The following is a 17496-nucleotide window of genomic DNA, read 5'->3' on the forward strand; positions in this document are numbered from 1 at the left end:
TCAGACGAAAGGTTGATTGTAAGGAAACACTGCTCAACTCAGAAGATGCTTTACAAGTTTGTGAACATACTTTAAATGTTGTTTGAACTATGAAAGTGTCAATTGTCAATCCAAGATATGTGACTACATATATATATATATATATATATTAGTGGTGGGCATAGATAAATTTTTTTAATCTAGATTAATCTCACTGTAATCTTGGAATTAATCTAGATTAATCTAGATTAAAATGGCTCATTTGAATTCTGCCGAAGGCATTCAAATTATGTTCAATAAGATGTGTTTATTAGTACTGATAGAGCTGTGCTGCACTCAAACATAGTAGTTTGACGACGACTCTTCCCCTGCGCTACATTGCTTGGCCCGGCATCTTCCAGATTAGCTGAGGGATGCTTTGCGTTTAGGTGTTACTTGAGACTGGAAGAACTCCTACAGTAAACTAATTCCGCATTGCACAAGTTGCAAACAACCTTACGCCTGTTTCACACATACTCCGTCTGCAGTGCGTATGCGTTGCATTTTTTTATTTTTATTTTTTTTTACGCACCCATATTAACGGATTCCAGGGTTCACGCGGTTGTGGTCCGTCAGTGCGTTCCAGGAGCGGTGCGTCTGCAGCAGTGCAGCAATCGTTTACGTACCGAGTCTATTTTTGCTGTGCTGCATGCACTGAATTAAAATGACAGCGCATTGTTCGCGGTAAAAATTAACATGGATTAACACGGAAATGCAGTAATTTCACAATAAATGAACACTAAATAAAGGCTTTTGTGTTATACATGCAACACATGGGTTTTTGGCTAGGTTTAAAACAAGAAAAAGAGCACCTTTAGATAAACGAGGCAACATGCACTTTTATGGAAGCAGAAAAACAAAGTTCATTAAGAACAGTATGATTGCTTGTAATAAAGATTTAAATGCAAAAGGCACGAGAGTCGACTGTTTCTGTCAGTGGTGCTTTAATTTTAAATATTTGCGATATCCCAACAAACAAGAAAAGTAGGCTAATTGTTGTGTTTAAATGTTTTGCCGCTTGCTTGAGCAGCTTATTATACAAACCTAGAAGTCAAATGCATGAATAATATGTTGTTTATATTTATTAAGTTTAAAGTAATGTCTATGATTATGTAAGACTGTTACTGTTCTGTGATAAGAGTCAATTTTTTTTTTTTTAACATGGTTTGAAATATAGAATAATTAACAAATGTTGTGTTTGTGGACTAAACAGCTGCAGATCAGTAGAGGACTGCAAACGCATCCTGTGTGAAAGCACCATGAGTCTGTGCTGCTTCTGCACCACATAATTAACGAACACGGACTGCATACGCACTGCAGACGGAGTATGTGTGAAACAGGCGTGAGTCTTTTGAGTTTTTTTTGGGAAGCTTGGTAATTTCACAGTAGGCATACAGTACACACAGGTTCGAAGACCTGTTCTCGCCCCCTACAGTGCAACTCGTCTAGGCATACATCCGCGCTAAACTATCACGGTGAAAGTCATCATAGCTTGCGTAGTATAGACCCAGCTCCCAACCCAACTTTGAGAATAGATTAACAGCGATATTTTTTTTATCGCCCGATAAGAGTCTCACGTTAACGCAGCACGTTAACGCCGATAACGGCCCACCACTAGTATATATATATATACACACACACACACACACATATATATATATATATATATATACATATACATATATATAAATATATATGTATATATACACACACAAACACACACACACACACACACACACACACACACATACCCATTTGTCGGGCTAGTGGGACAATTTTTGTTATTTTGGGCAAATTCGACTACGCATAGGGCTGTGGGGACACCGGGTTCCAGTGGTGCTAGAGCTACAAAAAACATATCAAAAATCATGAAAAAAATCAGTGAACCTATACACGGCTTAAAATTAAAAGATTTTCTTTGCACAACTGAGATATAAAAAAAGGCTCTTTTTCAGACTTTCTGGTGGTTTGTAAAGACTTTTCTGTAACACGGTCTATAAGGACAGTGTGGTGTACAAGGTCAGTGATGTCATCATACACATACACCGAGTATAACCTGCTCTGAAAGGACACGTGGTGTGTAAGGCCAGTTCATCATACACATACACAGAGTATAACCTGCTCTGAAAGGACACGTGGTGTGTAAGGCCAGTTCATCATACACATACACCGAGTATAACCTGCTCTGAAAGTAACTTTGGTCTCATAATCCATGTGTCCTGAGGCACACCATTATAATAATATGAAATATATAAAGAGGTCATTTTTGTTTTCTCTGTTGACCTCTGTTGTGCATTAGAATTTGGCACACAAGTTGTAAATAACTCATCACATCGGGACATACTTATAAATGTACATAAGGAGGACAATCACTCCATTCTGCACTTCTTCCTCTAGAAAACATCAGCACCTCCAATCAAATTCTGTCAAGCTACAAAAGTTTACAGAGAACACCACAGCTCTTATCTAATGGGATCCACTAACAGGTGGGACAAGTGTCATTAAAACAACTAGGAGCATAACACAAAAACAGTGCTTGCATTCACTAGGACAAACTCAACCCCACCAGCACATGGAGTTTTTCCATGTCCTGCAATCATGTTTCACAATCACACTGCAATCTGCGTGTCCAGGGTCTGCCATTGCCCATTGCACCGGATCATACATGACCTGAGAATAGAGCCTTTGCAGAGTAACTCTATTGTTCCAATTGATTGAACATTACCACTGGTCAAAATGTTTAACAATAAAAGCATTACAGAGAAATAAGTTTAATCACTTCTCTCACTTTCTGATCAAACACGATACATTTTACTGGTCCATAGCCCATAAAATCTACCTTTAGAAGTGACCTGGACTTTTAACATCAACAACATGCATAAAGGAATCTCATTTCTCCAAATATAACTAACTACACTTGCTCCTTACCAACCCACTCTTCAAAAACATGTTTATCTACTTTGGGATATTGTCACAAATTACATAAAGTGAGGGTATATGTTAAAACCTATTTAAAAAGGATCTCTATCAGAGTTAATCGGCTTTACTAGCAATTTTAATAGTAAGGGTTCATAGAATGCAACAAGAACATAAAAAGCAGCAACATATAAAGGAGAACGAAGCCTAAATAGCCTAATAAGTAACTTGAAGGCCTCCATGCTTTAATGTCTTGATTGACATTGTCAAAGTTTTAAAAGAAAATGCACTCACCCACTCCCCTTCAACCCAGTCCTGTTTGTAGAGCGTAGGTTTATAGTCTCAATACAATGAAACAAACCTCAGTTCTCTCAGACAACCCAATCACATTATAATAATTCTGTCAGGACCACTATCGTCAAAGATGACTGATTGACTATTAGCATATAGTTTGGATTGGCGGTATGGTTCTGTTGTGGGCAAGAACTCCCTGTGCATCTATGCAACCTAGCATGGATATGAGCAGGGAGAACAGCAATAACCCCTCTAAGGGTAAACAGAACAGAACCAACATCATGGATTGCACATATCATTAATGTTGGTATTAAATGTACAAAATAATTCAGGAATTTAGTCTGATTCAAGGGGAATTAGAATACCAAATCCTGACTGTACAAGAGGAGGAGCTGGGGATGGAGGAGGGTAAATGAGCTCTGGAGAACATGATAGCAGCTGATAATACTGAGGAGCTATATATATATATATATATATATATGTGTGTGTGTATGCTTTGATAAGCATCGTATTCCTATAGGTAGACGTGATCAGCTGACAGTCAGCTGATGCAAGCATGACTAACGTTACCTGCCAGAACTGGATCTATATGCTTGATTTATGCTTGCTCTTTTGTTGTTTTGTGGAGATTGCGAATAGGATCGCAACTTGCTGAGGTCTCACCAAGTATATTTAGCTCATTAGTTGATTTCATTATGTTTAACTACTAAACTTAACTCATCTGCATTTAAGCTAAAAATGTTGAAAATAATAATTTGGTTTGTCATTGTTAACACACAACATAACATTTGTTGAATCAATGAACTATATTTGATTTAGTCACCTCAAGAATCAATTCCTTAACAAAAGGGCAGGATTGTAAAAATTATTAAAGGAAAATACGTGAATCCTGACATTAAAGGGCCCAGGCTAACCACATCGCAAAACAAACAAAACAAAACACTGCCTGTGAGCAAAATAAATGAAGTTACCTAAACCATTTCTGAACACAGGACACCAACTTTTAAAACATGCCTAGAAAGGTAAAGGCTCAGGCTGTCCAAAAGTGCATTTAGTGTTTAGCATTTGAATGCCTTTTAAAGGCCAAGCCTCTGTTGCATACAAAATCTCTAATGTTTTCAATGGATCTTGTCTCCAAGATAGGTTGTTCCTTTTCCTTGCACATCAGGCACTGCTCACTGGTGACAGTGACACAGTTTTCAATAAAAGGCCTCATATGTTTCATCACAGCTTGTACCTCCTCCACAGACCATGGTCTCTTCACACACCACCTTGATGAAACACAGAAACCTGAACAATTTAAAAAAAAATTAGAAGAATAAAAAAGATAAAAGATCCTGCAAGGTGTACTTGCAGGTAGGGATTTTGCGGTTCAAATTGCCAAACAAGCTGGAACTTGTGTAGACAAAATGTGTGTGATAATAAATTGACTTTAGATCTGCTAAAAATCAAGTTTGATTGTTTTCATTAACATGACATTTCATTACACTACTTGTTAAAAACAAAATACATCCAGCTTCTTTATATGCTTTATACAGTGGGCATGGAAAGTATTCAGACCCCCTTAAATTTTTCACTCTTTGTTATATTGCAGTCATTTGCTAAAATCAGTTAAGTTCATTTTTTCCTCATTAATGTACACACAGCACCCCATATTGACAGAAAAACACAGAATTGCTGACATTTTTGCAGATTTATTAAAAAAGAAAAACTGAAATATCACATGGTCCTAAGTATTCAGACCCTTTGCTGTGACACTCATATATTTAACTCAGGTGCTGTCCATTTCTTCTGACCATCCTTGATATGGTTCTACACCTTCATTTGAGTCCAGCTGTGTTTGATTATACTGATTGGACTTCATTAGGAAAGCCACACACCTGTCTATATAAGACCTTACAGCTCACAGTGCATGTCAGAGCAAATGAGAATCATGAGGTCAAAGGAACTGCCTGAAGAGCTCAGAGACAGAATTGTGGCAAGGCACAGATCTGGCCCAGGTTACAAAAAAAAATCTGCTGCACTTAAGATTACTAAAAGCACAGTGGCCTCCATAATCCTTGAATGGAAGACGTTTGGGATGACCAGAACCCTTCCTAGAGCTGGCCATCCGGCCAAACTGAGCTATCGGGGAGAAGAGCCTTGGTGAGAGAGGTAAAGAAGAACCCAAAGATCACTGTGGCTGAGCTCCAGAGATGCAGTCGCTAGATTGGAGAAAGTTGTAGAAAGTCAACCATCACTGCAGCCCTCCACCAGTCGGGGCTTTATGGCAGAATGGCCCGACGGAAGCCTCTCCTCAGTGCAAGACACATGAAAGCCTGCATGGAGTTTTGCTAAAAAACAGAGAAATAAGATTCTCTGGTCTGATGAGACCAAGATAGAACTTTTTGGCCTTAATTCTAAGCGGTATGTGTGGAGAAAACCAGGCACTGCTCATCACCTGTCCAATACAGTCCCAACAGTGAAGCATGGTGGTGGCAGCATCATGCTGTGGGGGTGTTTTTTTTTCAGCTGCAGGGACAGGACAACTGGTTGCAATCAAGGGAAAGATGAATGCGGCCAAGTACAGGGATATCCTGGACGAAAACCTTCTCCAGAGTGCTCAGGACCTCAGACTGGGCCGAAGGTTCACCTTCCAACAAGACAATGACCCTAAGCACACAGCTAAAATAATGAAGGAGTGGCTTCATAACAACTCCGTGACTGTTCTTGAATGGCCCAGCCAGAGCACCGACTTAAACCCAATTGAGCATCTCGGGAGAGACCTGAAAATGGCTGTCCACCAACATTTACCATCCAACCTGACAGAACTGGAGAGGATCTGCAAGGAGGAAATGGCAGAGGATCCCCAAATCCAGGTGTGAAAAACTTGTTGCATCTTTCCCAAAAAGACTCATGGCTTTATTAGATCAAAAGGGTGCTTCTACTAAATACTAAGCAAAGGGTCTGAATACTTAGGACCATGTGATATTTCAGTTTTTCTTTTTTAATAAATGTGCAAAAATATCAACAGTTGTGTTTTTCTGTCAATATGGGGTGCTGTGTGTACATTAATAAGGAAAAAAATGAACTTAAATGAATTTAGCAAATGGCTGCAATATAACAAAGAGTGAAAAATTTAAGGGGGTCTGAATACTTTCCGTACCCACTGTATGTCTAACCAAACATAATGTAAGTGTTGACTGCACATTAGCAAGTATGCCTAGTGATGGATATGGCACCTCATTTAAATAATACCTTGAGTAACCGAGTCTGGGAGATGAGGTGAACCAGAAGTTACACAGGCAGCGTTCCCCTGGTCATCTAAAAAAAAATATTGCACAGTATAAATGTATGGGCTTAAAGAGCCTGTCTGCCTACCAATCAAACCACCATGGGCATGGAGGGGATACATGTAAAACTGCAGACAGCCAATTCTATTATAATAACTATACTCATGGCAAAGTTGTTGAACCGGATGAAGTCAGGAGAACGTGAATATGTGCAACAATAGATTGAGTGATAATTTTACTAGGAAATGATGTAGATTTTAAACAGGCCAAGTCTTCCCTGTTGTTTTAAAATGATCATGCAAACTACTGAACATCAAAATACTAGCCACAAAGCATATGCGTCACAATTAGGGATGGAACGATTACCGGTTTCACGATAAACCACGGTAAAATGTACTGAAGGTTAGTAATATCGTTTAAAATTTAATTATCATTAAAACAGTTTGATTATCATGATTTTGAAAACTTGCAGTAAATCCTACCCAGCCAGTATCAGTCTGATACAGACGCAGTGTGCAACGTTGTTTTTTGAATGAGAAGAAATGTCTAAAAGTACCAAATCTGAGGTTTGGTCATATTTTGGCTTTTACAAAAGTCCTGAGGGAAACTTAGAGTATGATCACCCTGTCTGCAGAACATGCAAGAAGAAAGTCGCTGCTATGGGGCAAACACTTCAAATCTGCAAACGCAAGGCAAGTGGACTTTGACCTCAATACTAAAACTACATCTGGGAAATAATAACGTGAAGCTTCCACGAAGAAAAGTTCGCAGCAAGTGGCTTTAAGCCAAAGACGAACTAACAAGTTCAGACAAGACTAGGGTGACATTTAAGGGATGATAATGTATATTCATTGTGCACTTATTACACAGATTTTCTTTACCACATAAATAATTATGAGAACATATTGAATTGAGATTAATGTTTTAAATCTAACCTGCTTATAAATCCATTTTGTACAGCGTACAAAACAATCATCCAGACAAGATGATCACAACAAGTTATAGTAATAATTATAGTAGTAGTAATAGTAAAGTCTGAATTCATTTTCAGCACAATAAAAAACAGAGATGCAAGTGGCATTAATGAAACGAGAGAGCATATCCGTTGTGATACGTGGATGTGTGCTGTTATAATGCATTATTGCGCATTTCACTGGATATTCAACAATGTTTTTATCTGCCTGCACTGACACCATTGGTATGCGAACAGAACTGTGCTGGACAATGACATCACTGTTTTTATTTTTACAGTGCTGATGTATACACTCACCTAAAGGATTATTAGGGACACCATACTAATACTGTGTTTGACCCACTTTCACCTTCAGAACTGCCTTAAATCTACGTGGCATTGATTCAACAAGGTGCTGAAAGCATTCTTTAGAAATGTTGGCCCATATTGATAGGATAGCATCTTGCAGTTGATGGAGATTTGTGGGATGCACATCCAGGGTACGAAGCTCCCGTTCCACCACATCCCAAAGATGCTCTATTGGGTTGAGATCTGGGGCCTCATTTATAAAGCGTGCGTACGCACAAAACGGGGCTGGAAACGTACGTACGCCAGTTCCCACGCAAAGGTTGTGATCTATAAAAAACAAACTTGACGGGAGAATGTGCGCACCTTTAAGCAAACTTTGAGCCGTGCGTACGCACATTCTGGAGACAAAGGGAATTGGCGACACCGATGGTGAGGTCGTGAACTGAAGTTAGATTGTAGAAAATAAATGTGAGAAGAACGATTATAAGAATGAATGACATTTAATTTTCACTCCATTTCATACGTTATATCCACATTATCATGAAGATTAAATCCAACAGTGTTATTTGTGCCGATTGTTTTAGGCTATATACATCTAGTAAAATCCAAACGTAATTCAAAATGTATTAAAAGTAAAATAAAATAATAATCAGCGCTGCCTTACAGTCACATTGTCCACAACGGGAGCACAGGAGGACATGGCGCGATACATGTGATAGCCTACAGAATAGCATGAAATACCCTTTTATTAGAGAACTGCAGAACACAGTGTAAAAAGGAAATATTTTCCTTAATGTACATAGCCTATATCATAAAATGTCAAAGTCTGCAAATACAGTCATGAAGCACAATCGCTACTCATCATCGGTCCTAACTATTACGGTGTTCATTACAAAACCGTCAAGAAGCATGTGTTCACTATAACATTTTCGTCTTAAATTTTCGCCCACAAAATTAATTAAGTGATTTTGTCAAGGTGTTAACGATCAGTCTATTTGCTAGAAACATATAAATTCTCCGGTGACCCGGGTATGTAATGCTTCATGATGGCACTCCTGGCACTGTTGGAGGATTACGCTAATGGCAGAATAAGGAGAGAACGAGTTTTCAGGGACCATGATGATTTCCTGGCCCATGATGATGACTGGCTAATAAGCCGATTTAGATTCCCTAGAGCTGTGCTCTTGGATCTATGTGCTGAATTGGGTCCAGTATTAGAGAGGGCAACACGCCGGAACCATGCCATCCCAGTCCAAATACAAGTCCTCACCACTCTGGGGTTCTTGGCAACCGGCTGTTTCCAGCGGGAATTGGCAGACAGGTAAATTAATAATATAAAAAAACTATAAGTAATCCTCAAATTTGTCTCTAAGACCTTTTTGTATATGAAATAATTCTATTGGAATCTATCATCTCACCCTATAGGTCTGGTATATCACAGCCGTCCCTGAGTGCCATAATATCTGTCGTTTTAAATGGTATACTTAATATGGTTAGTCGATACATCAGGGTCCCCCTACACTGTGCGAGAACAGGCCGAAATTAAAACGCAATTTGCAGCAATGTCTGGTTTCCCAAATGTAATCGGCGCAATTGACTGCACTCATGTTGCTATAAGGGCACCATCTGAAAATGAATTTGCTTATGTTAATAGAAAGCATGTGCATTCTATTAATGTGCAAATCATATGTGACTCCAACATGACCCTCACAAACATTGTGGCACGCTGGCCTGGTTCAACACATGATTCCTTTATCTTGACACATAGCAGTGTAGGGAACAGACTAAATGCAGGCGCAGTACGTGATGGCTGGCTTCTTGGTGAGTTTAACAATATTAAAAAGTAGAAACCGTAACAATTGTTTTTAATATAATTATAACCTGCAGGCGACACAGTGGCTACCCCCTGAGACGCTGGCTCCTCACCCCATTTTTAAACCCGCAGAGCGCAGAGGAAACTCATTATAACGAGGTCCACTCTCGTGCCCGCGCAGTTGTGGAGCGTGCCATCGGCATCCTGAAATGCAGATGGCGTGCTCTGGATGCCTCGGGTGGCAGACTTTTATACCATCCAGCAAAAGTGTGCAAGATTGTCAGGGCGTGTGGTGTTTTGCACAATATAGCACTGAGAAAAACGGTATTCCTCTCCCTCCTGATCTCCCTCTACCCCAGCATTACGACCCCGAGCCACAGCCCCCTGGCCGACAAGAGGGATATCAACGAGGTGCAAGAATCCGTGAGGATGTCATGCGGCGTTTGTAAAGAAAGACAAAACTCAAGGTTCATGTCTTAACTGCATCTTTTAATGATTGTGCAATTTCTTGCATCACTTCTCTCATCTGCCGTAGCTCATCTGCAACCCCGTTGACATCGTTTATTGTCTCTCGCTGTAACTGCAGGACTGCGTCAGTGAGTACCCGACCACTTTTGGACGTGCCAGACGCAGAAGGGGCACTGCTTTGAGCCGGACGCTGTGCATCTGCATCTGAGAACCCCTCACCCTGAACCTCCTGTTCATTTACAGCTTCAGACTCCGGAAGGACTGGAGGACAAACAATTGGCAACATTTATCCATTTATCACCCCACACACTCAAATGTACAGCGTTAATGATTAAAAATCGGTTTAACCTTGCTCCTCTGTGGTTTCAGTCACGTCAGTGTCTCCCTCCTTTTCCGACACAATACCACACACGCTGACCTCCCCAATTATAGCCGCGATTTTGCTGTCCACTGATGTGAGATCAGCTGTACATGGGCCCCCCACCAGTTGCAGCCACGCTCTGGCGGTGGGAGGACAGTTTTCTCTTTGCCTCCACCTTGAATGAATGAGAATCTTTATTTCACATATTTTGCATACTGTAATCACATGTAAATAAAACTTTTTGAAAATCAATATTGCTATTTATATAGGTATATAGCCTAATAAAACACAAATGTAATATGTTGGTAAAAAAAAAATTTGTATACCTTCAGGTCGGACCATTTTTTCTTTAATTCTGCAACTGTCCGTTCTGTCCCACTGACACAATTGACGGCAGAAGCAATACTTTGCCACTCGCACTGCTTCTTTTTATTAGTGACCCCACTGCTGTGGCCACCAAATAACACAGTTTTCCGAGCCTCCACCTCCCCTACAAGTGTTTCAATCTCAGTATCTGAGAAATTACGTTTTTTTTCCTCTTTTCTCACCTGTCGCCATTATTAAAATTAGGCTAACAGAAATGCACGTTTTCACTTTCTTGGATTAATTAATTGGCGGGTCGCATGCCAGTTTTCCAGGTATATATGGGATTCCACTCTCATTTACATGCTGATCAGCAATCATGAGGTGATTTGCATTGACTATTTATGGTTAAAAATGGGCGTGTACAGGGCGGGATATGAGGCTGGTTCACGTACGCACATCTGCGGGTGATCTGTGATTTATAAAGGGAACATTGCTTACAGGTGTGCGTACGCACGGTTTTATAAATCGGAATATTTTTTTGGCGTACGCCATTTTTGGCTTTTGGGCGCACGTAAACTTTTAGTAAAGATCCTACGCATAGTTTTATAAATGAGACCCCTGGTGACTGTGGGGGCCATTTTAGTACAGTGAACTCATTGTCATGTTCAAGAAGCCAATTTGAAATGATTCAAGCTTTGTGACATGGTGCATTATCCCTGCTGGAAGTAGCCATCAGAGGATGGGTACATGATGGTCATAAAGGGATGGACATGTTCAGAAACAATGCTCAGGTAGGCCATGGCATTTAAACGATGCCCAATTGGCACTAAGGGGCCTAAAGCGTGCCAAGACAACATCCCCCACACCATTACACCACCACCACCAGCCTGCACAGTGGTAACAAGGCATGATGGATCCATGTTCTCATTCTGTTTACGCCAAATTCTGAGTCTACCATCTGAATGTCTCAACAGAAATCAAGACTCATCAGACCAGGCAACATTTTTCCAGTCTTCAACTGTCCAATTTTGGTGAGCTCGTGCAAATTGTAGCCTCTTTTCCCTATTTGTAGTGGAAATGAGTGGTACCCGGTGGAGGCTTCTGCTGTTGTAGCCCATCCGCCTCAAGGTTGTGCGTGTTATGGCTTCACAAATGCTTTGCTGCATACCTCGGTTGTAACAAGTGGTTATTTCAGTCAAAGTTGCTCTTCTATCAGCTTGAATCAGTTGGCCCATTCTCCCCTGACCTCTAGCATCAACAAGGCATTTTCACCCACAGGACTGCCGCATACTGGATGTTTATCCCTTTTCACACCATTCTTTGTAAACCCTAGAAATGGTTGTGCGTGAAAATCCCAGGAACTGAGCAGATTGTGAAATACTCAGACCTGCCCGTCTGGCACCAACAACCATGCCACCGCTCAAAATTGCTTAAATCACCTTTCTTTCCCATTCTGACATTCAGTTTGGAGTTCAGGAGATTGTCTTGACCAGGACCACACCCCTACATGCATTGAAGCAACTGCCATGTGATTGGTTGATTAGATAATTGCATTATTGAGAAATTGAACAGGTTTTCCTAATAATCCTTTAGGTGAGTGTATATAAATGAACTAATTATTGATTTTTTACAACCGAACGAATCAATACTGAATTTACTTAAGCTGGACAAAATCATTCACCAGTTATCACTGTAAAGATGCTTTGACACAATTTGCATTGTAAAATGCACTATACAAATAAAGGTGACTTGACTTGATTATTGACGACGGTCATTATAAGGAAGGAAATGCCACAGAATATAATCTTGCTTAAAGTGTATAGAGCTGCTTGATTTATTTGTTGTTTGTTGATTTTAAAATATAAAACTTGTTGTGTGTGCATCTGTTCTTTTTGAATAATTTCATCTAATGTTAACAAAACCATGATAATATAGATAATCGTGATAATTTGTGTCACTATAACAGTGATATGAAATTTTCATACCGTTCCATCCCTAGTCACAATTAAGAGAGATGACAAAAAGTTAAGCTTCTAACAAAGTTTCTAAAATACTACTGGAAAATTCCTAACTAAACCTTTTTCAATATACTCTAATGAACACACAGATCCCAGCTCATTACGTGAAATATGTTGGGCAAACTTTGGGTCCATCATTGACATTATACCTTGAACTGCAGTCTCGGAGAGGTGAGGCGATCCAAAAGTCACAGAAGCCAACATTTCTTCATTGTATAAAAACAAAAACAATGGTATCAACTACACAGCAAGGAGGGAAGGCAATAAAAAGTTCATACATGTTTGAAATAACAGGAGACTGATACCTAAATGTATAAAAAATGCCATTTTAAATATTTCACCAATACAACTGCAAAATCTGCAACACAGAATACAACAATTCCAGTAGCCTTGGGAGCCAATTTTAACAGTACCTTGCAATGTGGAAACATTAGGGAGTTGCTGTGATCCGGTATCCATATCGTCTGTCATCTATTAAATGACATGGTAAAAATGTTATTAAATGTTATTACACCAACCATATACACATACACAAAGTAGATTTAACAACAATGTAAATGTAAATGATGCATACCACCAATTTCGTCCAGAGATTTCCCTTGAATATCCTTCACACTTCCCTTCTCCATAGCCATAAGCAGCTTTGAGATCTTAGCCAGCTGAATTGTTGATTCGGGCAGTCGATAGTACTCCCTATGCACCCTAATGTCATGGCCAAGAAAATCTGCCAGCTGGTCCAGTTCATTATCTTTCAAGTTCATGACTTGGCTTATTGTGGCAATCTGTTTGCGAAGGTTAGTTGATCTGAGGTTTTGAGGATCTTCGGCTCCACAAGCATTTGCAAATTGACCAAACTGCCCTCTGTAGTGACCATCACTACAAGGAGTAGCGAAGAGGTAATTGTTTTTTTCAGTAACTCCACACTCTTTTCTCTTACTTATGAGGAGTGACAGGTTAGCAGTCATATCAGAAGTCAGAATCACAGCAACCTTTCGTCCTTTTTTCCCCCCTCAGTTCCACTCTGGCGAATTGTTTGGAAAGTCTCTTCTCAACTTCTGTAAGCCCAGTGCTTATGTCATCGTTTAGTTGGGACATGTCACGATCTTCAAAATTTTTTACAGTCATCCGTGCCACTTCACCTTCCCTCCTCCTATTAAACAAAATGACTTGACAGAGGGTCACCTTTGCTAGTGCTGCATAAGTGCCTGCTGTTGGGTCATCAGCTAGTTTCTCCTTAGTCAATTCCACTTGCTGACCAAGATATAACTGTAGCTTCTGAACGTCTTTGGCCAGTGGAAGCCTGGTGCTCTTGTTGTATTTTGCCTCACTCAGGTTTGATAAGGCAGAATGGGAAACTAATTCAGACCACTTTGTTTCATGAAGTGTATGAAACCACCTGATGGAATCGATCACCTCTTGGTCCTCTTCCATGAGAGCACGACACATAATGAGGTCACTTATCTTTTTGAGAGAATGCCCAATTTTCAGGGCCAAACTTGGGGCTTTGAATGTGCTGTTTTCATGATCAAAACCTGAAACTCTCTTGACAGCACTAGTAAGAATAAAGAAGTTGCCTGGTTTTATTGCCTCTTCCATGTTATGGATTCTTGTTGTGTGGCGCAAAGTCACAAGTAATCTCCCAAGTTCCCTTACTTTCTGTCTTATATACTCATGCTTTGATCTGTCACTCCTATGCTTATTAAAGAGGGACTGGGCAAACTGCATGAGATAATGATCACAACACATACCAGTGGACACGTTATCCTTGTGCATTTTGCTCAGCACTGACCAAAGTTCACTTGAAATTGGCTGGGACATTGTGGATTGAGCAGATGCAATAACAAACACCCTCAACATCTCTCTTCAACATTATTCTCTGGTCTTAGAGCACATCTTTTCATATGTCGAGAAAGTTATTTTCTGGATAACATACCCTTAAAGTACAAGCAGTAATCATACGTCTCAGGGCTGCTGCTCTGTTTGGAACTCCTTTTCACTTTAAGACAGCCTGATCCTGTGGTTTTAACAATTGAGTTGTGCTTGAAGTTGCCAAGGTTTCGGAATTTCTCAAGAAGAACCTTTCTGTCCTTTAATGATTTCGGTAACTGGAGTGCCTGTGTGATTTCAGCATTTTCATTTACATGCCTCTCGAGATGGCGTGCAAATTTTGTTTGAGGTTTTCCACATACAAAGCAATAATTAACTTGGCTTTTAAGGAATTTTGCTGATTTGGTTGGGGATTTACTTTGGCCAAGAATATCCACAGTACCCTTTTCGTTACTCGCATCTTTTGTTTTCTGCTGGTATGACTCTGAGCTTTCTGGTTCTGGTTCGGGGTCACTTTGGAGATCACCAGTAGTTTCTAGATCCATCAGGATATTCTTACAGTTGTCATGTTTATCTGTGGTCTGTTCTTGTTCAGCAAAAATAACGCCTAAATCAGGCAAATTAGTGGTATAGGACTTTTTGGATGCTTCAGGCAACTCAACAGTCAACTCTGTCCCTGAGCTTTCTGAATCCGATACAGAATCTGGGATGTACTCGTCATCAGATGAGACATCATCCTGTAAAGTACATGAATTAATTAATTAAATTAATTAAATACAGCATACTTTAAGTAACAGAAATACACATGGGAAGGATGGATGTCAAAAACAAACTGCTAAGAGTCATCATATTGATATTAAGCATTTTATACTTCAATGTACACTTACTTCTGATATATCCCAGTCTTCTGAGGATTTCTGGAGGCAGATTTTATGCCTCACACCACAGCATTCTTCACAGACAAAATTAAGCAAACCACAGCATTAGACAACAATTGATCAGTTTCCCATGCTGACCAATTACATACTCATTTTCCACTCCCCACCCCAAAATAAAAAAACTCCTTGGCTTCACGTTAATGGCCTATTTTGATTCCAAAATGTTAAATTTTGCCAAAAGGCGACTAATTTGCAGCATTCTCTCTGTTCTCTGCCATAAGTCTCAGCTTGCAAACTCATTTGCGTGGTATGTCATAGTATCTGCCACTACAGTGTTTTTCACCGCAATGGTTTGAACTGATAAAACATTCACATACCTGCCAACTTTTCAAAAAACCTTGGAGTGAGATTTTGTCAGGGGTGGTCAAAATAGTGCCGCGCAGCACGCACACAACCACACAAGTTGGTGGCTCCGATAGTATTGAAATTGACGTTCACCCATGTAGTACCCTGCATTCTGGTGGTTTGTGGGGGGTCCAAAGATCGGGGCAGCTTATATAGAGATAGACACAATATTGGTTACATTCTGTGAAGCAAACATAGCTGGAGGTCCAACCCCAGGACATTTTGGATTAAGTAGATGTGATTTCCTGCATTCTAGTGGATTTTTGGGGTGGTCTGCTAAAGACCACTTGCACCCATGTGCAATACCTGAACTTTATTCTGGTTCATGTTTGGCATCAAGACTTGTAGGGCCTTCTAGACTTGAGATGAACATTCAACCAGAAAACCAAAAAAAATACGGGTTGCAAACCTGTCTACATATGGTCAAGACAATAAACTACATAAAATTGCACCTTTTGTAAGATATCAGTCAGCATTTGAACTGCTATGTGTGTATTTTGTAGTTTTTTATATGTATCATTACATTATTCAAGTAAGCTCCAAGCCAGTACCTGCATTTAAAGTTTTAATCCGACGAAGATCGCAGCAAACCAGTGTAGTTTACCTGGCCTCGTCTTGGCTAAGCCTGAGGTTCATCACCGTCTCCTCCATTATGAGTAAATCATAAAAACAAAAACGATCAATTCTGGCTCCACCTATCCTAGCAGGACTGTCCTCTCGTCAGCGCTCTTCTCTCACCGTTGCTATGCTACAGAGCGCTAATCGGAAACACCTGGTGACGGAAATAGGAAATCCTGTGAAGGCGGAGCATCTCACGCACTTTGGAGGACCCTTCGTGCACTTCGGAGGTCTGGTCTTCGAAGTCCGTGGCCTTCGAAGTGTGCACACTCAACTTTGGGACACAGCTTATGCTTCAGGGTGCAGCGCATAGGGTTCAGTGACGCTTATTAGCGCCATCTATGGTCGGGGAGTTTGAAAAGGAACAAGCGATTCTCGCCTCAAGATTAGATTAATTTTTTGCGAGAGAAATGTGATGTGTGGCGTGAGTGCGTGTGAAAACAGGCAAAACCGTGTGTCACACGGCGAAAGCGTGAGAGTTGGCAGCTCTGCATTCAAGCAACATGTTTTTATGCTTTAAAGGTGTGAGTCTGGAACTGACCCATGGCATGAAATTAAACTACTTATGGTATACTGAGAAATGCATTAATTAAAAGAAGATGAATAACACACTTACGTTTGCATCTTACACCGTGCCATCTGACAGATGTCAAAGGTGAATGGCATATCCAACATTTGTCAATTCTCACCAATTCAAAAACCAGCTTATGGATTGTACACTGTGAAAAAAAATTCAAAACATGAAATAAACACATTTACACACACAAATTATATCATAAATTAAAAACTTTTGAGATAAAATAGCAAAGCATATCTATTCAATTCCTGTGACTTATGTTAAGATTGGCTAACTGTTGGGGTGTCACTCATCACACACACAAGAGAAAGATATGCTTCTAATTGGAACTCTTGTGGCGATGGCAATAAAGACAATTCCTCTAAATAATGAAGTAAACCTTCCTCTGGCATTTAAAAAACACAACATATCTAGTTTCTGAACCTGTGTCCAAAGCCAAATTTAGATTTACCCTGCTTAACTTC

At 40.0% G+C, this 17496-nt stretch overlaps 1 protein-coding gene and 2 long non-coding RNA genes across 3 annotated transcripts in view; 1 reads left to right on the forward strand and 2 right to left on the reverse strand.

Annotated features, from left to right (window-relative positions):
• Window positions 1-17496, reverse strand: part of LOC109073685 (NACHT, LRR and PYD domains-containing protein 3-like) — a 161262-nt gene that overhangs the window by 68414 nt on the left and 75352 nt on the right. The gene's annotated exons all lie outside the window — the stretch shown is intronic.
• Window positions 9886-10394, forward strand: LOC109096832. Its single transcript, XR_006157054.1, has 2 exons — window positions 9886-10041; window positions 10161-10394. It is a non-coding gene; the product is annotated as an uncharacterized LOC109096832 (long non-coding RNA).
• LOC122140396 lies at window positions 10161-11306 on the reverse strand. The gene is made up of 3 exons (XR_006157051.1): window positions 10730-11306; window positions 10391-10578; window positions 10161-10303 (listed from the first exon to the last, which is right to left on the reverse strand). It is a non-coding gene; the product is annotated as an uncharacterized LOC122140396 (long non-coding RNA).

This window comes from Cyprinus carpio, chromosome A4 (genome assembly GCF_018340385.1).
Source record: "Cyprinus carpio isolate SPL01 chromosome A4, ASM1834038v1, whole genome shotgun sequence".
NCBI classification, from domain to species: Eukaryota; Metazoa; Chordata; class Actinopteri; order Cypriniformes; family Cyprinidae; genus Cyprinus; species Cyprinus carpio.